The sequence below is a fragment of the Balaenoptera ricei genome, chromosome 21, assembly GCF_028023285.1.
Source record: "Balaenoptera ricei isolate mBalRic1 chromosome 21, mBalRic1.hap2, whole genome shotgun sequence".
Classification (NCBI taxonomy): domain Eukaryota; kingdom Metazoa; phylum Chordata; class Mammalia; order Artiodactyla; family Balaenopteridae; genus Balaenoptera; species Balaenoptera ricei.
Window position 1 is genome coordinate 10886907 of NC_082659.1, and position 21002 is coordinate 10907908.

General features: G+C 44.0%; 1 long non-coding RNA gene, 1 other non-coding gene and 2 pseudogenes across 18 annotated transcripts in view; 1 reads left to right on the forward strand and 3 right to left on the reverse strand.

Moving 5' to 3' along the window:
* Nucleotides 1–21002, forward strand: part of LOC132356670 (uncharacterized) — a 51035-nt gene that overhangs the window by 7083 nt on the left and 22950 nt on the right. For 12 of the 17 annotated variants that reach the window (XR_009499948.1, XR_009499953.1, XR_009499952.1 and 9 more), the window contains 4 exons: nucleotides 311–537; nucleotides 1138–1234; nucleotides 1697–2079; nucleotides 2218–2477. This is a non-coding gene — a long non-coding RNA (uncharacterized LOC132356670). The remainder of the gene's footprint in view (nucleotides 1–310; nucleotides 538–1137; nucleotides 1235–1696; nucleotides 2080–2217; nucleotides 2478–21002) is intronic. The other 5 variants (XR_009499959.1, XR_009499962.1, XR_009499956.1 and 2 more) reach the window with 5 other exon arrangements.
* Nucleotides 10408–11580, reverse strand: LOC132356713 (cytochrome b-like; annotated as a pseudogene).
* LOC132356772 (small nucleolar RNA SNORA70) lies at nucleotides 12192–12326 on the reverse strand. Its single transcript, XR_009500049.1, has one exon. It is a non-coding gene; the product is annotated as a small nucleolar RNA SNORA70 (small nucleolar RNA).
* LOC132356714 (NADH-ubiquinone oxidoreductase chain 5-like) lies at nucleotides 12681–14019 on the reverse strand (annotated as a pseudogene).

The window sequence follows — 21002 nt, forward strand, 5'->3', positions numbered from 1 at the left end:
GGGGGAACGTGAGCGCGGGGGGAATAATGCCCTGGGGCTGATGGGAACCCAGCTGTGACTTCTGGGGCCCCAGGCCACCCCCAGGGAACTGCGCCGGCAGCCTGGCCGGCATGTGAGGTCTGCAGCTCCGACCCTGAGAGCAGGGCTGCTGGGGGACCTTCAGCTGAGGGCGGCTGTGTGCCCACTCTAGCAACAGGGTCGCTCTGCCGTGTGGACCAGGCTGTAGGGAGCAACGGGGCAACGGCGGAGGCCGGGAAGCTGGGGAGACGTGGGTGGAGGTGATGGTGTGGCTTCCGGGTACATGCTGCAGGCAGAGCCAGCGGGACCTGCTGATGGAGTGGATGTTCAGGAATCAAACGGCGGAATCGAGGACGATGCCAGGAGTTCTGACATAAACAGGCAGTAAAGATGAAGCTGAAGGAAGACAGGCTGTTGAGGAGAAAATCAAAGCCGGTTTGGGGTGGAGTGGAGCCCGACGCCTGCCCAACACACCGGACAAGATGTTCGAGGGAAGCTGGCTGTGCAGCCGGGGCGGAGGTAAAACCTGGGAGCCTGTGGGGAACAGATGTGGCTGAAAGCTGGGCCGGGGGGCGCCTGTGGAGGGCACGATGGAGGAGAGGCTGGGAGACGGGGGAAAGCAGCGGGAGGACGGAAGGATCAAGACGGGGTCGTGTCCAGGACCCCCAGGAGGAGCCTCGTGAAGGGGGAGCGAGCGAGTGAACGCCGTCAGGGTCCGGTACCGGTGCCCATGGGGCGGGGACGGGTGGCGGGAGGTGGTGAGGGAGCCAGGCCTGTTGATGGGGGGGTGGGGCAGAGGGCGCGGGCGGCTAGGGACGGGGGGCCGCGTGTATGGGAGATCCTTGCCGGGTGTTCCGTGAAGAGGGACAGTGGCGGTTGGAGGAGTGAACTCCCGGGACCTCTCAGTGTCGGGAGCTGTCGCTGCATGTTTGTGGGCTGACCGTCATAAAGCAGAAGAGGAAACGGTCAGGTGCAGGGGGAGGGCGGCTGCTGAGAAAGGCTTGGACGGCCCCTGGCACCAGCGCGAAGAGGCCTTAGATGGGGCGCAGACGGGGCCCTCGAGGCAGTGGGAGAGGTGGACTTGAAGGTGAGAAGATCTGGATGTTCTCTTCGGTGCAGAGGCTCAGATTCCCCTCCCCGCCGCCTGGGCCCTGATCTCCGAGACCCTCCGGACACCCTCCTCTTACAGGGCCGACTTGATCTGCCTCTGACCGTGGTGGGTCCCAGCTCCTGCCCCGTCCTCCCCAAATCCCAGCCTGTATCCACACAGGTGCAGGCTACTCCCCGGGTGCACAGTAAACACTTGTGTATCCAGTAGCGTGTACACACAGTGAAACCTTTACCTCTTTGAGATCTTGCTTTTTGTGTCCTATCCATAAATACCCAGAAGCAGGATTTCGGGGCCATGGGGCAGGTCTGTTAGCTTCCTGAGCAACCTCCCCAGTCTGACAGAAAGCGACTGGGTGATGCAGGAGGTGGACACCTGGAATGACCCCCAGGCCGGGCAGCTCCGTGACCCTGCTGGGCGGGGCCCGGGGGAAGCTGAGCGGGGAGGGTGGTGGGATGCAGGAGGGTGGGCCATGGGGCTCCGTGTTGGGAAAGCCCGGATCCTGCAGGTCCTGGCTGCGTCCTGTCCTCTGCAGACACGTGCACAGAGGCCTCCTGTTCTGCTCCGCAGGCAAGGATGCTGGCGATTGGGGAGGCCAGCCTGGGAACACCGCCACCTGCCCCTCCCCCAGCGAGGTGACCACACACAGAGCTGGTGACTACTGCTCCTCACCCGCTGAGCGTTCTCCAGAGACACTTCTGCCACTGCTGCGACAGATGCCGTCACCTCCGCACTCAGTTAGTGCCTACTGAATGCGTACCGCGCAGCAGGTGCTGCAGGACCTGGAGCAGGTCATCCCAGGGGGCCCTACAGCAGCCCGTGTCACAGGGAAGGAGGGACCCGGCGGAGGACTGTCTCTGGCTCCTCACACGGCCGGGGCTGGCCCCAGGTCCCTGTCGCCGTGAGACCCGGCCCCTTGCTGGCCGGCTTCAGTTATAATGCTCACTGTGCTCGTGAGTCGGGGGGTTGCCTGGGCTGGGCCGGGCGGGTCTTAGGCGCCCCCTCACAGCCCGGTGGGTGGGCGGGCGGCTGGCAGAGCGAAGGCCGGAGCTCTCAGGCCGCCCACCCGCTTCTCCTGGGCGGGCATACAGGGCCGGGAGACGCATGCGGCCGTGCTTAGACCTCGTCCACCTCAGGAGCGGGGCTGGGGCCGGAGCCCAGGGAGCACGGACCTACCCGCTGTGCCACGTTAACGCTGGAGAAGGGTCACCTGCAGATGCTCAGGCCAGGCTGACGCCTCATCTCTGAGAGGAACAGCCTGAGACAGACCAGCACTGCCTCCCCGCCCAGGAAGAAGAGTCTGGAGAGACGGGAAGAAGACCCGGCAATGCCAGGACAGCAGGGACTGCAGGTGACCTTGAACAGTGTGGGAGATGGGTTCCCTGCCCCAGCCTCACGGTTATGTCTGCGTAACCTCACTGAGGTGTAGTCAGTTAGCAGCGTCACCTCGCAGTCACGTCTGCATAACCGCACTGAGGTGTAGTCGGTCAGCATCGTCACCTCGCGGTCATGTCTGCGTGACCGCACTGAGGTGTAGTCAGCAGCGTCACCTCGCGGTCGTGTCTGTGTGACCGCACTGAGGTGTAGTCAGCAGCGTCGCCTCGCGGTCACGTCTGCGTGACCGCACTGAGGTGTAGTCGGTCAGCAGCGTCACCTCGCGGTCACGTCTGCGTGACCGCACTGAGGTGTAGTCAGTTAGCAGCGTTCCTTTCAGATATACAGTGTGGCGATTCCAAACTTTTACATTGTACACCACTTACAGTTACTATGAAGCATCGCCTGTGTTCTCTGTGTTGTATAATACATTTTTCAAGCTTACTGTATACGTAGTAGCTTGTACCTCTTGATCCCATGCCCCAGTATTACCCCTCCTCCTCCCTCTCCTCACTGGGAGCCACTAGTTCATTCTCTGAGTGTTTTTTGTTCACGAGTTTTATTTTTTACATTCTGCATTTAAGTGATACTCATACAGTATGTTTTTCTCTAACTTATTTCATTTAGCAAAGTACTCTCCGTTATATCCATGTGGTTGCAAAATACCCTCCACTACGTGCATGTTGAATGAGGTTTGGTTTAATCCATCTCAACCCCCAATTAAGATGGATAACAGAGATATAGATAATACTAGGTTTAGGTTGACAGATGGTGAGATTTGATATAGTACTGACGGGGGTGCAAGTTTTTGTCATGTTAATCACATTGAGCCTGCTATTAACGGGATGCACTGAGAGGTGGAATGGGGATAGGCCTGGATTTATGGTTAGGGCTATTGTTGCTGCTGTTGGATTGAATATTTTTGTGATGGTTCATTGGCCGGAGTGCAAGTTAACAATAACTGCTATTATAAGTAGTATTGATGTGGCAGCTTGTGTTAGAAAATATTTAGTGGATGCTTCTATAGCTCATGGGTTAAATTTTTTTATTATAATGGGAATAATGGCTAGTATATTTATTTCGAAGCTGATTCAGATTAATAATCAGTGGGAGCTGGTTATTACAATTACAGTTCAGTTCCTGAGATAATGGTTGTTAAGATGATAATAAAGATGATGGGATTTATTAGTGCAGGAAAGGTATAAACCAACATTTTTGAGGCCCAAGAGCTTATTTAGCTGACCTTATTATAGAATATGCCGTAATATGGAAGCATGAAGAATTCTGAACTCTGAAGGGTAGGTTCAGTTTCTGTGATCCTTAAAATAAGAGGATTTAAACCTCTGTTAGTTACTCTATCAAAGTCTTTTGTCAGACATATTTCTTATGTTTGTGGAGGGATGCTTGATATAATAGGTGATGAGACGTGTCATATGCATAGGGCTAGCGTTAGTGGTAGGAAATTTTTTCAGAGTAAATGTGTTAATCATATCAGAGTCGAGGATAGAATACTCGAATTCATAGGAAGGAGACTGTTAATAGTAGTGTTTTTTTTTTAATTTATTTTTATTTTATTTATCTTTGGCTGCATTGGGTCTTTGTTGCTGTGCATGGGCTCTCTAGTTGCGGCGAGCAGGGGCTACTCCTCATTGCGATGCATGGGCTTCTCATCACGGTGGCTTCTCTTGTTGCGGAGCGTGGGCTCTAGAGTGCAGGCTTCGTAGTCGTGGCACATGGGCTCAGTAGTTGTGGCTCACTGGCTCTAGAGTGCAGGCTCAGTAGTTGTGGCTCACGGGCTTAGTTGCTCCGCGGCATGTGGGATCTTCCCGGACCAGGGCTCGAACCCGTGTCCCCTGCATTGGCAGGAGAATTCTTAACCACTGTGCCACCAGGGAAGCCCAGTAGTAGTGTTTTGATGATAAAATTGGTTGTATAGAGTTCTGGTATGTATAGGTTGTGGAATGCTCCTAGGAGTAAGATTGTCGTGAAGATATTTATCATCATAATGTTGGCATATTCTGCTAGGAAAAATATGGTGAATGGGCCTGCTGCATATTCTACGTTGAAACCTCATGCAAGATCAGTTTCTCCTTCTGTCAGGTCAAAGGGGTCTCAATTTGTTTCTGCTAGAATGGAAAGAAATATTATAGCCAGTGGGTTATGATGGGAAAATTAATCATAATTGTTCTTGTGTTGTGATGAGGGTTGAAAGAGTGAAAGATCCATTTATTCGGAGAACCAATAAAAGAATAATTGCTGGCGTTACTTCATATAAAATTGTGCCACTGCTCATAGGGCTCCAATTAGTGTGTATTTTGAGTTGGAAGCCCATCGGCATAATAAAATAGAGTATACAGCTAGGCTGGATATAGCTAGTATAAATAATACTCCCAGGTTTTTATTAATGAAGGGGTAGGGTATGGGTAGGGGGACTCATACGGTTAGGGCTAGGATTGGGGCGATGATGAATATGGAGATGGAGGATGTAGCTGGTTGTAGCCGTTCTGTGATGAATAATTTGACTGCATCAGCAATGGGTTGTAATAGGCCGTATGGTCCCACGATATTTGGCCCTTTTCGGAGTTGCATATAACCGAAAATTTTTCGTTCAGTTGGTGTTAGGTGTGCTACGGCTAAAAGAATAGGGATAACAAGCATTAAGTTGTTGATTGTAAACATTTTGCTAGGGAGAGGATTTGAACCTCTGGTCATAAAGGTTTAAGTTTTATGCGGTTACCAGGCTCTGCCACCTTAACAAACCCTGGTCTAGGGTGGCTATTATTTTTTTTTTTTTTGCGTCCATGTCTTTTTAATATTCCATGTAATGAAATGGGAGTATGCATAAAGCATACTTCTGCGATATACCAAAGCATGATGGTTATTTCCAAGAAAAGCATCGACGGGATTGTTTCAACTGCAGGCTGAATATCTGCTTTTCTCATGGAACACCATTTGGAAATAAGACTAACAGATAAACTGTAGTTATTCAGAATTGGCTTTTGGCAGGTATTTTCTTGAAAATAACACAAGTGAGTCTGTCATTTTGAGAAAGACATATTTGTTGCCAATGATAAAACTTGAGCTTTTAAGCAAATATTAGAATTTTTGAAACATATCTGCCACAGTGAGATTGACAATTTCCCAAAGTTTAGAGATTTTTCAGATGAGATTGGTGGTGGTGTTAACAAATGTTATATTTTTTGATATTGTATATTCAAATGTGTCAATATGTAGTAGATCTGCCTAATTCACTAAACCAATATTTTCCAAACAACCAAGGACGAAGGCATAAAACTACAAAATCATGCATGGGTAAAAGGTACATTCAAAGTGCAATACAGACCAATGGATTTTAATGTAACCAAATACAAAAAGTTCATTGTTATAATTTCAGATTCCACATTTCACTAACCTTTAAGATACTACTTGCTGAGCTTTGGTGCATTATTAAAGTAGACTATACGTGATTTTTGGAAAAGATACTTAGGGTGGCTGTTTTGTATTTGTTGATTAAGTTAAGATTGTATCATTAATTATTTGAAGGTGCTTATGTGAAGTGGGTCTTATTTCTCTTGTACTTTCATACTGGGAGAAATATATAATAGAAACTGACCTGGATTACTCCGCTCTGAATTCAGATCACGTAGAACTTTTTTTTTTTAACATCTTTATTGGAGTATAATTGCTTTACAATGGTGTGTTAGTTTCTGCTGTATAACAAAGTGAATCAGCTATACATACACATATATCCCCATATCCCCTCCCTCTTGTGTCTCCCTCCCACCCTCCCTATCCCACCCCTCTAGGTGGTCACAAAGCACCAAGCTGATCTCCCTGTGCTATGCGGCTGCTTCCCACTAGCTATCTACTTTACATTTGGTAGTGTATATATGTCCATGCCACTCTCTCACTTCCCCTTCCCCCTCCCCGTGTCCTCACGTCCACTCTCTACGTCTGCGTCTTTATTCCTGTCCTGCCCCTGGGTTCTTCAGAACCACCTGATCGAGGTCGTAAACCCAGCTGTCGATATGAACTCTAGGATAGGATTGTGCTGTTATTCCTAGGATAACTTGTTCTGTTGATCAGTTTTTGGATCAATAAGGGATACTATGTTTTGACTAGTAAGTCTAGATTTTAATCACTTGGAAGCTTTTTTATTCTCCGAGGTCACCCCAACCAAAATTGTTGACTCATGTGAAATTTTATTATCCCTTGGTGGTTTAATTATATATTTTTGGATTAACTAATTAAAGCTCCATAGGGTCTTATTTTGTTATTCCTGCCTTTTTATGGGAAGGTCAATTTCACTGATTAAAAGTAAGAGACAGTAAAACCCTCGTGTGGCCATTCATACAAGTCCTTATTTAGAGAACAAGTGATTATGCTACTTTGCACGGTCAGGATACCGTGGCCGTTTAACAGTTGTCACTGGGCAGGCAGTGCCTCTAATACTAGTTATGCTGGAAGTGATGTTTTTGGTAAACAGGCGGGGTTTGTGTTTGCCGAGTTCCTTTTCCTTTTTTTAATCTTTCCTTGGGTGCACGCCTGTGTTATATTAACAGTGCATTTAATAAATAATTTAGTGTTGAGTTGTATTTATTTACTGTTAATTATCAGCATATTATTAGTTACTGATGTAAACTTATGCAAGGAGAAATATTTCTTGTTACTCATATTAACAGTATTGCTTCTATAACTTAATAGATTGGTCCAGTAGTAAGACTAGGAGTTGATTTGTTTATTGTTGGTATTGGGATATATTTATTGTTGAGCTTGAGTGCCTTCTTAATTGGTGGCTGCTTTTATGCCAGCTGTGGTGGTGTTTGTTTTTTACTCTCTAGTTATGGTCATATCCATTTTTAAAAAGCTGTACCTTTTTAGACTGACATTTAAAAATACATTAAAACTTAAAACGGTTTTTAGTACTTTTTAAGGTTGAATTGAAATTCTTTTTCTGGACAACCAGCTGTCACCAGGCTCGTTAGGCTTGTTATCTCTACTTACGAATCTTCTCACTATTTTGCCACATAGATGAGTTTGTTCTAATAAACTGTTCATAAGTAGCTTGTTTGGTTTTGGGTTATTTAAGTTCTCTTTGTTAAATTTTTGCTAGTTAAATCATTATGCAAAAGGTACAAGGGGTAAACTTTGCTTTTTATTACTTTTAATATTTCATCATTCCCTTACGGTGCTTCCTCTATAGCGCCAGAGGGTAATTTAAATTCTATCTCCTATACTTTAAATGTTGAGTGAATGCTTAATCCGCTTATGCTAATATAACGGGAGGGGTGTTGTTGGGCTAGCTTTAGTTCAAGGCATTCATGGGATATGAAATCTCCTGGGTGGAGAGTAGGTGCTTCATTTAAGCTATGCTTTGATTTATCCAAGCACACTTTCCAGCATGCTTACCTTATGACCTGTCTCCTTGCATATGATTAGTATTTGCTAATAGATTATAGGAAATCATCATTACACTTGAGTAGGATGACGGGCGGTGTGTGCGTGCTTCACGGCCTTATTCAACTAGGCACTCTATTCTTAATTTACTACTAAATGCTCCTTTGGTTTTTAGATTTCATAAAAAGTTTCGTGTGGCGAAAATATGTTCTAGATATAGAAAACGTAGCCCATTTCTTCCCACCCTGTAGGTTACAACTTGACCTAACGTTTTTATGTATAATAGTTATGCTTACTTGTATGCCTTTTTAGGGTTCGCTGAAGATGGCAGTATATAGACTGAACTAGCAAGGGCTGGTGAGGTTTATCGGGGTTCACCGATTATAGAAGAGGCTCCTCTAGAGGGGTGTGAAGCAGCACCAAGTCCTTCGAGTTTAAGCTGCTGCCAGTAGTACTTTGGCGAATAATTTTGTTCTTGTAATTATTTGGGTTTAGGGCTAAGCATAGTGGGGTATCTAATCCCAGTTTGGGTCTTAGCTGCTGTGTAATCAGGAAATACTAAAGTCATTTTCATCGTCTACTTTCATTTTAGTTATGGCTTAATTAAAACTTAACTTTATCTTGCATTACTCTTTAACACGCTTTATGCCGTATTTCTATTAATTAGAGTTAATCGTATGACCCTGGTGGCTAGCATGAAATTTACCAACCCTAGTTAATATAACTTAGTCGAACTTTCATTTATAGCTTAATTTTTATCATTGCTGTTTCCTGTGGGTGTGGTTGAGCAAGGTGTTGTGAGCTGCTGGTGCGGCGTGCTTGATGCCTGCCTCTTTCAGTCTCAGTGATCGAGAGGGCATTCTCACTGGGGCGTGGATGCTTGCATGTGTAATTTTATTAAAAACTAGTAGAACGGCTGGGACCAAACCTGTGTGTTTATGGAGTTAATGAACTCATTTAGGCATTTTCAGTGCCTTGCTTTAGGGTTTAAGCTACATTAACAAGTTGACGTAGGTGATGGATTAATATTTACATGATTATTTTATGCAGCTTATGTCAGATTTAGTATTAAGATTTTGATAAAAATGGTCGATAGATCTAGGGAGATGTCTGTTTATACAAGTGGTGAGTATCTAAGTAGTTTATTGGTACTGTTAACGACAGGTTGGCCCTGGCCATCGCCCTCTACAAGGAGGAAATCCCGTGCTGCAGCAGCTGCTCGCTTTCAGCACCCCTGAAAGGAGTTCCAGGTGGAGAGCTGAAACCAGGCTCCCTGTGCTGGGAAAACTGGCAGAACAGGTCTTCAGATAGTATTTTCAGGAGCCCATTTTATGAGCCCAATTCTTGTATCTCTTTATATCTAGAAAAGCACTAAAATCCTTCACGGCGACGTCTGCTCTTCGTGATTAGCAGTAACCTGCTCAAGACTAGCAGAAACCTTCAGTAAAAAATATGTGCTTGATTGCATATATTCCCCCTGCACCAGAATCACATCTATACTGACCTTCCCCCTGCCTCTTTGGGGCAGTTTCTCAGAGCTGTCTGGCATGCTGTCTCCCGGGCTGCAGTCCTCATTTTGCCCCAAATAAAACTTAACTCGCAACTCTCATGTTGTGCATTTTTTTAGAAGTCAACAGTGCGATTGGGTTATTTTCTTGTCTGTTTAATTTTGGGTAGGTGGTTAAACTCTGTACTTGCACACGTGCGTGTAATCTTATGTCCTGTAACCATTGACTGAACTTATGGTTGATGATGATGGTAAATGATGTTCAATTAAAGTCCAGTTACAATTTATTTGAGTTAAGGCCTCAGATGGCCATAGCTGAGTCCAAGCATCCCTTAAAAGTTAAAAAATACCAAATGCATGACACCACAGTTATGTGTGAGCATGGGCTGATTAGTCATTAGTCCATCAAGATGTCTTGTTTAAGAGGAAAGAATGGACGATTTTAGGTGAGATGATCCTGAAATAAGAACCAGATGTCTGATAAAGTTCATCAGTAGAAACCCGCACAGATCACAGGCCCGGAGCGAGAAGAGGGACACCTGCCAAGTGGGTCGATGGTCTCACTCGGCCTGGTGATTAAGCTCGTGATCTATTGGATATGATATGCATGTTGACCTGAATTGATTTGACTTAATGTGCTGTGTACGATTAACAATGTATATGTTCTATGTAATATCAATAATAACATGCTTATAAGCACGGGGTAAATAATGTATGATTATAATACCTAAAATGTATTACTTATGTATGTATTGATGTGGTGATGCAGATATGCACGAAGTACACACTAGTTTATTGTAAAATGAGGTCATTTTAATACTGAAATGGTACTCAATAATTTGTAAATGTCCCATGACAAAAAGTTTCAGGGAATAGTGTAAGTAGAATTTCAGCTTTGGGTGCTGATGGTGGAGCTGGAGCTACTTCCTCGAGTCTTAGGGAGATGTGTGTTCTCCTTCTCTGGTTTATAAGACCAGGATGATGTATCTTCTACAAAGACTCTTCATTTCAGGAGATTATTTTCAACAATACTGGTTACTGGCATTAGTACTAGGATTAGAAAGAAGTATAAAATAGATGCTAGTTGTCCAGTGATAAGAAAAGGATGCTCTACATGTTGTCCCCCAATTCATGTTAGTGTTAATAGGTCTGCCACTAGGATTCAGAACAGACATTGGCTAAGGGGTCAGAATATCATGCTTCATTGCTTGGATGTGTGGAGCATTGGGATAAATGCTAGGATTACAATCAAAAAGATTAGGGCTAGTATTCCTCCTAGTTTATTGGGGATTGATTGTAGGATTGTGTATGCAAATAGGAAGTACGTTCTTGTTTAATGTGAGGTGGTATATTGAGAGGATTTGCTGGGGTGTAGTTGTCGGGGTCTCCTAGTAAGTCGGTTGAGAATAAGACTAATGCCATCAATGCTAGAACTAGTAATAAAGCACCTAAAATGTCTTTAATTGTATAGTAGGGGTGAAATGGAATTTTGTCTATGTCAGATGGGATTCCTTTGGGGTTATTAGGTCCTGTTTCGTGAAGGAATAGTAGGTGGACGGCTGCTAGTGCTGCAGTGATGAATGGGAGAATGAAATGGAGGGTGAAGAATTGTGTAAAGAGTTGCTTTTACCGAGAAGCTGCCTCAGACCCATTCGACAAGGTTTGTACCGATGTACGGGATTGCTGAGAGGAGGCTAGTCATATCTGTTGCTCCTCAAAATGGGATTTGTCCTCAGGGTAATACATAGCCTATGAATGCTGTGGCTATAACTGTAAATAGGATAATTCTGATCTTTCATGTTTCTAGAAAAGCACAGGACCCATGATATAGCCCACATCCTACATGAATAAGTAGGCAAATAAAGAATACGGAAGCTCCGTTTGCATGTACATACCGAATGATTCATCTATGATTTACGGCAGATGGGTGTCACTGATCAGAAAGCAGTTATTGTGTCTGATGTGATGTATTGCTAGGAACAAGCCTGTTAAGATTTGTAAAATCAAAGTTTCCCAACAGGGAGCCAAAATGTCATCATGATGAAATGTTTGATGAGGCTGGAATATCAATGAATGCACTGTTGATGATTTTTATTAATGGGTGTGATTTTCAGATGTTGGTCACTAGTGTTCTTATAGTTGAATAACAACGATGATTTTTCATGTCATTGGCCATGGTTAGATTGCATGTAAGAATAATGATACACTGCATTTATTTTGAGTCCTTTGTGATTTTGTGGGGTTTTCTCCAAAACCTTCCCCTGTCTGTGGAGGGCTTGGACTGATTGTGGGTGGTGGTGCTGGTTGTGGGATTGTGTTGACTTTTGGTGGTTCATTTTTAGATTTAATGGTTTTTTCTTTTTTAAAAAAAGCAGGAAAGTAGGATGTATTGGTGAGCCCGAGTAAGGAGGGGACGGTGCCAAGGCCCTCCTGAGCTCAGGGCCCGCCACGTGTCCAGGGGCCACGACTAGGGCTGTATTTTACCCCACAGCCATCCGGGATGAGCCGCTTTTCTGCCACCATGTCGTCAAATTCATCCGCATTAAACTTAGTAAGTCCCCACTTTGTGGAGACGTAGATCTTCTGGAGGCCAGAGCACTTGGACTGGGCCCTGCAGAGGGCCTCAGTCACGTGCTCCTCGTCCTGCAGCTTGGTGTGGATGGGCATGATGACTTGGCCATCGTGGACCCTGGCCACCGTGCTCTGGAGCTCTCCAAAGGCACCTCACATACCTGTCTGCAGCCTAGATTGGGGACAGCATGCCAGTCACGAGTGTCCACTGGAAAGGGCCGAATCCAGCGTCCCTGAGGGCAACCTGTACAGGCAACAGGCTGCACGTACCACCGAGGAGGCTGCTGTCTGCAGCCACTGCACACCGGGCCCCCACGGGGAAAGGAGCACGGTTGGCTTAACTGGCTGCAAACTAATGGCATTTTTGATTTATTTAGGGGGGATGTGGTAGTGTTCGGTAATACAACAGCTATAGCTACTGAACAGTACCCGGAAGTTTGGGTTCCTAATGAGACTGTCTTGGGTATATTTCTTTCAGGCTTAATAATAGAGTTTTCAGGGGTGTTTTATGTTTTAAAAGATGAGGAGGTAGAAACTGTACTTAAGTTTAGTGGGCTGGGGGATTGGGTAATTTATGATACAGGTGGTGAGTCTGGTTTTTTAGGGAAGAGGCTGTGGGAATTGCGGCGTTGTACAGCTGCGCTTCTTGACTGGCGATTGTTACTAGTTGGTCACTGCTTATTGGTGGTGTGGTTATTATAGAGGTTACTCGTAACTTAGAATCGTGCTCAGGGTGAGGGTAATGAAGAGTGAGAGGGGATGTAGCTTGATTAGGCCTTTTTGTTCTGATCCTAATGTGGATAATTTTATTCGAATAAGGGAGGTGGTTTTTGGTAAAATGCTTTCTAGGCAAATTAAGTCTCGGAGAGAAGATGCTGATTTTTGGCTTGTTGACGGGTTTCAGTAGGGTGGAAGACGGTGTGTGAGAGTGGGAAAGTATCCTGAGGGGTTGGAAAACTTGTGAGATGTCTGAGAAATACTTACATTTTAACTTTTGAGAAGTAAGATTAAGTTCGAGGGCTAGAGTCAAGCCGAGGATAGTTACAGCAAGGGCCGCTGTTTTACGCAGTAGGGTGTAAGTATTTGAGGGGCTGTTACTGGAGGCGTATTGTTGGAGACGATAAACCCGGCGAAATGCTCCCAGTTAATAAGAGTTTGATAGAATTGATTAGGAATGGGTTACTTTCACTCATGAAAGTTAAGGTGGGAAAGCGAGGTTGTCCTAATAATGCAAAGAAGATAATGTGAGTACTGTGAACAGCTGTGAGGGATGTGGTGATTAGGGTTATTAACAGGGCTCAGGCGTTGGTATAAGACATATTAGCAGTCTTGATAATTAGGTCTTTAGAATAAAATCCAGTACAGAAAGGTATTCCTGTTGGGGCTAGGCTTCCGATAATGAGGGCTGTTGTAGTAAAGGGTATTGCTTTGATTAGGCCCCCTATTTTTCGGATGTCTTGTTCATCGTTTAGGCTGTGAATAGTAGACCCAGAGCATATAAATAATATGGCCTTAAAACAGGTGTGTGTGCAGATGTGGAGGAATGCTAGATAAGGCTGGTTAATACCGGTTGTTACCATTACAAAGCCTAACTGGCTTGAAGTGGAGAAAGCAACAATTTTTTTAATATCATTTTGGGTAAGAGCACATATTGCTGTAAATAATGTAGTACTAGCCCCTAAGCATAGTGTTATTGTCTGAATAAGCTCATTATTTTCTGTTAAAGGGTAGAAGCGGATGAGTAGGAAAATACCTGCTACAACTGTTGTGCTTGAGGGGAGGAAGGCTGAAACAGGGGTAGCACCTTCTATATTGCTGAGGGGAGTCAAGGGTGGAGACCAAATTGGGTGGATTTTACAGCTGTAGCTAGTACAAGTCCTATTAAAGGTAGGTTTGAGTGGCTTAGGTCAAGTATGAAGATTTGTTGCAGATCTCACACATGTAAATTAAACAGAAATCATGCTATTGATATAATAAATTCAGTGTCTCCAATACGGTTACACAGAATTGCTTGAAGAGCTGCTGTATTTATGTCTGCTCGTCTGTACCATCATCTGATAAGCTTGTTAGTGTACAGAAATACAACAGGTTTCTGTATATAAACTTGGTATCCTGCAACCTTACCAAATTCATTGAGCTCTAGTAGTTTTCTAGTGGCGTCTTTAGGATTTTCTATATGTGGTATCATGCCACCTGGAAACATGACAGTTTTATTTCTTCCCCAGTTTGGATCCCTTTTATTGCTTTTTCTTTGATTGCTGTGGCTAGGACTTCCAAAACTATAAATAATAAGTGGCGAGAGTGGACATCCTTGTCTTGTTCCTGATCTTAGAAGAAATGTTTCAGCTTTTCACCATTGAGTATGATGTTAGCTGTGGGCTTATTTATATGGCCTTTATGTTAAGGTATGTTTCCTCTATACCCACTTTGAGGTTTTATCATAAATGGCTGTTGAGTTTTGTCAAAAGCTTTTCTGCATCTATTGAGATAATAATATGGGTTTAATTCAATTTGTTAATGTAGTGTATCACATTGATTTGTGGATATTGAACCATCCTTGTATCCCTGCTTGATCATGATGTACGATCTTTTTAATGTATTCCTGGATTCAGCTGCTAATTCACTGAGGATTTTTGCATATATGTTCATCAGTGTTACTGGCCTGTGACTTTCTTTTTTCCTTGATTTATCTGGTTTTGGTATCAGGGTGACGGTGGCTTCATAGAATGAGTTCAGAAATGTTCCTTCCTCTGCAGTTTTTTGGAATGATTTCAGAAGGGTAGGTATTAACTCTTCTCTGAAAGTCCAGTGGAATTCACCTGTGAAGCCATCTGGTCCTGGACTTTTGTTTGTTGGGAGTTTTTAAATTACTCATTCAATTTCGGCACTGGTAATTGGTCTGTTCATACCTTCTGTTTCTTCCTGGTTCAGTCTCAAGATTTTGTACATTTCTAAGAACTTGTCCGTTCCTTCTAGTTTGCCCATTTCATTGGTGTATAGTTGCTCATAGTAGTCTACTTATGATCCTTTGTATTTCTGTGGTGCTGGTTGTAACTTCTTTTTCACTTCTGATTTTTATTTATTGGGCCCTCTCCCTTTTTTTCTTGATTGAGTCTGGGTAAAGGTTTATCTATTTTGTTTCTCTCTTCAAAAAACCAGCTCTTTGTTTCATTGATCTTTCTGGTTTTTATTCTTTTTCATTTATATCTGCTCTGATCTTCAAGATTTCTTTCCTTCTAAATGTGGGTTTTGTTTATTCTTTTTCTAGTTCCTTTGGGTGTAAGGTTATATTGTTAGAGATTTTTCTCGTTTCTTGAGGTAAACTTGTATCCCTAAAACTTCCTTCTTAGAACTGCCTTTGCTGCATCCCATAGATTTTTGGATCATTGTGTTTTTGTTTTCATTTGTCTCCAGGTATTTTTTTTATTTCTTCTTTGACTTCTTCAGTGACCCATGGGTTGTTTAGTAGCATATTATTTAGGCTCCATGTGTTTGTGCTTTTTGCAGTTTTCTTGTCGATTTCTAGTCTCATAGCATTGTGGTCGGAAAAGATCCTTGATATTATTTCAATTTTCTTACTGCGGTTTGTATTGAGGCCTAGCATGTGATCTATCCTGGAGAATGTTTCATGTGCACTTGAAAAGAATGTGTACAGTAAGTTCCCTACACATGAATGAGTTCTGTTCTGAGAGTGCGTTCGTAAGTCCAACTTGTTTGTAAGTCCAACAAAGTTAGCCTAGGTACCCAACTAACACAGTCGGCTATATAGTACTGTACTGTAATAGGTTTATAATACTTTTCACACAAATAATACACAAAAACAAACACAAAAATTAAAACATTTTTAATCTTACAGTACAATGCTTTGAAAAGTACAGTAGTACGTTACAACAGCTGGCATACAGGGGCTGGCATCAAGTGAACAGGCAAGAGTTACTGACTGGAGGAGGGAGGGGAGGTGGGAGATGGTAGAGCTGAAGGATTGTCAGCAATAGAAGACAGAGGGCAAGCTGCAATTTCAGTCACCCCTGATGTTGATGGCACAGGTTCTGGTTCCTTGCTGCATTCAATTCTGTCTGCCCTCTTGAAAAAACGACCCAGTGATGTCTGGGTAGTAGCTCTTTTTTTCTCATCATAGATGACACGGCAGCATGGAATTACATTCTGAATGGCAGCTGCAACCTTTGTCTACCATTCTGTGTTCGGGTCCTGTGCCTCAAAAACTAACAGTGCCTCCTCAAATAAAGAAAGTCCCCAGGCCATTTCCTGCATCATGAATCTCTTCGGTTCTTCACTTACTTCTTCTTCCTCTTGTTGCTCCATTCTCTCAGTTGTTTTCACTTTTGTTTCAATTGTTATCGCCTGGCGCTTCTTAGCAGTACCAGCCACATCACCACTGCTTTTACGCTTGCTTCCGGACATCCTGGGCTTGAAATAAAGGTACTGTACTACTGTACTCTATACAGTACTGTATAGTAAACTACACAAAAGCACAGCCACTTGTAGAGGATGCACGCACGTGACAATGTACGCCAGACGTGTGAACTAACTTATGTGATTGGACATGCGAGTGCATGTTTGCATCTTTAAAAATTCGCATCTTGAAGGTTCGTATGTAGGAGACTTACTGTATTCTGCTTTTAGATGGGATATTCTAAATATATATATATGAAGTCCATCTGAACTAATGTGTCATTTAAGGCCAGTGTTTCCTTATTGAATTTTCTATCTGGATGATCTGTCCACTGATTTGTAAGTGGTGTTAAAAGTCCCCCACTATTACTGTGCTACTGCCAATCTCTCCCTTTATGTAAATACTTGCCTTATATATTTAGGTGTTCCTATGTTGGGTGCATATATATTTACAACAGTTGTATCTTCTTGGATTGACCCCTTGAGCATTATATAATGTCCTTCTTTGTTTCTTGTAACAGTCTTCGTTTTGAAGTCTGTTTTGTCTGATAAGTATTGCTACCTAAGCTTTGTTTTGATTTCCATGTGCATGGAATACCACTTTCCGTCCCCTCACTTTCAGTCTGTATGTTTAGATCTGAAGTGAGTCTCTTGTAGGCAGCGTATATACAGGTTTTGCTTTTGTATCCATTCAGTCAGTCTGTCTTATTGGAGTATTTAGTCCATTTACATTAAAGTAACTATTGATATGTATGTACTTATTGCCATTTTGTTATTTGTTTTGGGGTCGTTTTTGTAGTTTTTAAAATTCCTTTTGTTTTTTTGTGATTTGATGACTATCTTTAGTGTTTAGATTTCCTCTGTTCTTTCTATCTTTGTGTAGCATTATAGATTTAGGCTTTGTCATTACCATGAGGTTATATATAGTAATATTACATGTGTGATTATTTTAAGTTGCTGATCACTTAATTTCAGACGCATTTTAACAATCCTGCATTTTTACTCTCCTCATGATTACTGTCTTTGTCATATTTTACATCTGTTTTGTAGATGATCACACTAAATTGACTTTTAACTTTCTTACTTGCTTTGTACATGATTTAGTACCTTTACTAAATATTTGCCTTTACTGATGAGCTTTTTCCCTTTGTAATTTTTGTGTTTTTAGTTGTGGCCTTCTCTTTTTTTGCTTAGAAAAGTCCTATTAATATTTTTGTAAAGCTGGTTTGGTGGTGCTGAACTTTTTAGCTTTTGCTCATCTGTAAATTCCTTGATCTCTCCATCAAATCAAAGTCTTGCTGGGCAGAGTATTCTTGGTTGTAGGTTTTTCCCTTTTATCACTTTAAATATATTGTGCTCCTCCCTTCTGGCCTGCAGAGTTTGTTGAAAAGTCAGCTGGTAGCGTTATGGGAGTTCCCTTGTTGCTTTTCCTTTGCTGCTGTTAATGTTCACGCCAATTTTTGCTGTTTTACTTACAATGTGTCTTGGTGTGATCCTCCTTCGGTTGATCCTGTTTGGGACTCTCTGTGCTTCTAGGAGCTGGATGTCTGTTTCCTCTCCCAGGTTACAGAAGTTTTCAGCTATTTCTTCAAACGTGTTCTCTGCCCCTTTTTCCTCTTCCCTTTCTAGGACCTTTATATGTAAATATTAGTGCACTTGAGGTCCCAGAAGTCTCTTACACTGTCATTTCTTATTTCTTCTCTTTAGCATCAGTGATTTCCACGACTGTCTTCCAGCTTACTAATCCATTCCTCTGTATCAGTCTGTTGATTTCTCCTACTGTATTCATTTCAGTTATTATATTCTTCACCTCTGTTGGGTTTTTTATGTTTTCTAACACTTTAAAACTTCTAACTTCTTGCTCCGTTAATGCATTCTCCCCCTGAGTTCTTTGATCAGCTTTCTGATCATTCATCCTGAGGTAGATTGCTTATCTCCACTTCACTTAGTTTTTCTTCTGGGGTTTTATCTCATTCCTTCATTTGGAATATGTTCCTCTGTCACTTCATCTTGCCTAAATCGCTGTACTTCTGCGTATCTGGCGGTTGGTTATGTTTCCCGCCCTTGGAGAAGTGGCCCTCTGTAGGAGACATCCTGAGTGCCCCAGAAGCACACTCTCCTCCTGTCGCCAGAGCTGTATGCTCCAGTGGTTCCCCCAGTGAGGGCTCCGTAGGTCCTACTGCTGTGGCGGTCTGACTACTGAGGGTGCCCTGGTGGGCGTGGCTGGCCCCCATCCATGTGGTTGCCAGGCCCTGCCTTGCACAGAGGCTGCCGGATTCTGGTTGGTGGGGCCAGGTCACGAGGTGGCTGGCTGCAGAATCCCCGGGGGCGCCCCAGGCTAGTGCTGCCTCACGGGTGGGCAGAGCCAGGTCCTGGGGGCTGGCTGTAGGGCCCAGGGGTTCAGTAGCTGGTGTCAGGCTGAACAGACTGACCCCCCTGGGTGGGGTCCAGGGGTCCTGAAGCTTGTGTTGGCCTGCTGGTCAGCGGGCTGGGTCCTGTCACAGCAGGCTGCAGGGCTACAGTTGTCCTGGGGCTGGTGTCTGCCCGCTGGTAGGTGAGGGTGGCCTCAAGGCTGGAGTAGGCTTGCTGGTGGGCAGGGCTGAGTCCCGGGATCTCCGACTGCAGGGCCTGGGGCTCCCTGGTCTAGTGCCTGGGCTCCGGTGTGTGGGGCGAGGTCCTGGGCCCTCTGGTGGGCAGGGCGTGTCCAGGGGTGGCTGTGGGCTGGGGGTTCTTAAAGCAGCCTGTCCGCTGGGCAGGGCTGTGCCCCTGCCCGTTCACTGTGTAGCCTGAGGCATCCCAGTACTGGTGCCTGGAGGCTATTGGGCAGGGGTGGGGCTGGGTCCTGAGGCTGAGAAGCTAGAGGGAGGATTCCACAGTGCTGGTTGCCAGCGAGTGTCCACGTGGTACACTGGGCTCCCAAATGGCAGCTGCCAGTGTCTGTGTCCGCAGGGTGAGCCCCCAGCCTCTCCAGGAGGATGCGATGATCAGCAGGTGGGTCTGACCCAGGCTCCTGCAGATCACTGCTGCTGCCCTGGGTCTTGCAGCTCGTGAGAGTCTGTGTGCATCCTTTAAGAGTGGAGTCTCTTCCCCACAGCCCTCGGGGTCTCCTGAAAGCAACCCCACCGGCCTTCAAAGCCAAATGGTCTGGGGACTTGTCTTCCTGGTGCAGCACCCTCACCCTGGGGAGCCGATGTGGGGCCCAGACCCCTTGCTCCTTGGAGAGCACTTCTGCAGTTGCAACTCTTCTCCCATTTGTGGGCCACCCACTCTGGGGTAGGGGTCCTCTTTTTTCTGTTGAAGTATAGTTGGTCTACAATATTGTTTCAAGTATACAGCAGTGATTCAGATTCAGTGTTTCTACAGATTGTACTGTTACAAATGACAAGATAATGAGTGTAGTGCCCTGTGCTATACAGTAAATCCTTGTTGCTTATTTTTTTATCTGCTAGTTCGTATCTGTTACTCTCTTACCCCTAATGTGTCTCTCCCTGCTTCCATCTCCCCTTTGGTAACATAAGTTTGTCTTCTAGAAGTCTGTCTGTGAATCTGTTTCTGTTTTACATATACATTCATTTGTGTGTCTTAGATTCCACGTGTGAGTGATACCATGTAGTATTTGTCTTTCTCTGACTTATTTCTCTAAGTGTAATATTCTGTAAATCCATCCACATTGCTACAAATGGCGTTATTTCATTCTTTTTTATGGCTGAGTAATATTCCATTGTATATATGTACTACATCTTCTTTATCCATGCCTCTGTCGATGGACACTTAGGTTGCTTCTATGTCTTGGCTATTTACATATTGTAAATAGTGCAGCTATGAACATTGGGGTGCATGTGTCTTTTCAAATTAGTGTTGTTTTTTCTGGAAATATGCCCAGGAGTAGCACTGCTGGATCATATGGCAGTTGTATTTTTAGTTTTTTGAGGACCATAGTGGCTGCACCAACTTACATTCCCATGAAAAGAGTACAAGGGCTCCCTTTTCTCTGTATCCTCTCCAACATGCGTTATTTGTAGGCTTTTTGATGGTAGCCATTCCGACAGATTTGGGATGATACCTCATTGTAGTTTTGATTTGCATTTCTCTATTGATTAGCAAAGTTGAGCATCTCTTCATGGGCCCGTTTGCCATCCATGTGCCGTCTTTGGAAAAAATGTCAATTTGAGTTTTCTGCCCATTTTTTTGATTGGATTGTTTTTTTGGTATTGAGTTGTATGAGCTGTTGGTGTATTTTGGATATTCACCCTTTGTTGATGCGCATGATTTGCAAATAGTCCCTCCCATTCAGCAGGTTGTCTTTTTGTTTTGTTGATGGCTTCCTTTGCTGTGCAAAATCTTTTATGTTTAATTAGGTCTCATTTGTCTTTATTATTATTATTATGTGTTGTTGTTTTCCTTTAATTCTTTTGCCTTAGGTGACTGATTCAAGAAATAGTGCTACCATTTATGTCAGAGTGTTCCTATGTTCTCTTATGGTTTTGTCTTACTTTTAGGTCTTAAAACCATTTTGAGTTTAGAATGTTCTCTCACACCACATATAAAAATAATCTTTCTTCTACATGTGGCTGTCCAGCTTTCCCAGCACCACTTGTTGAAAGAGACGGTCTT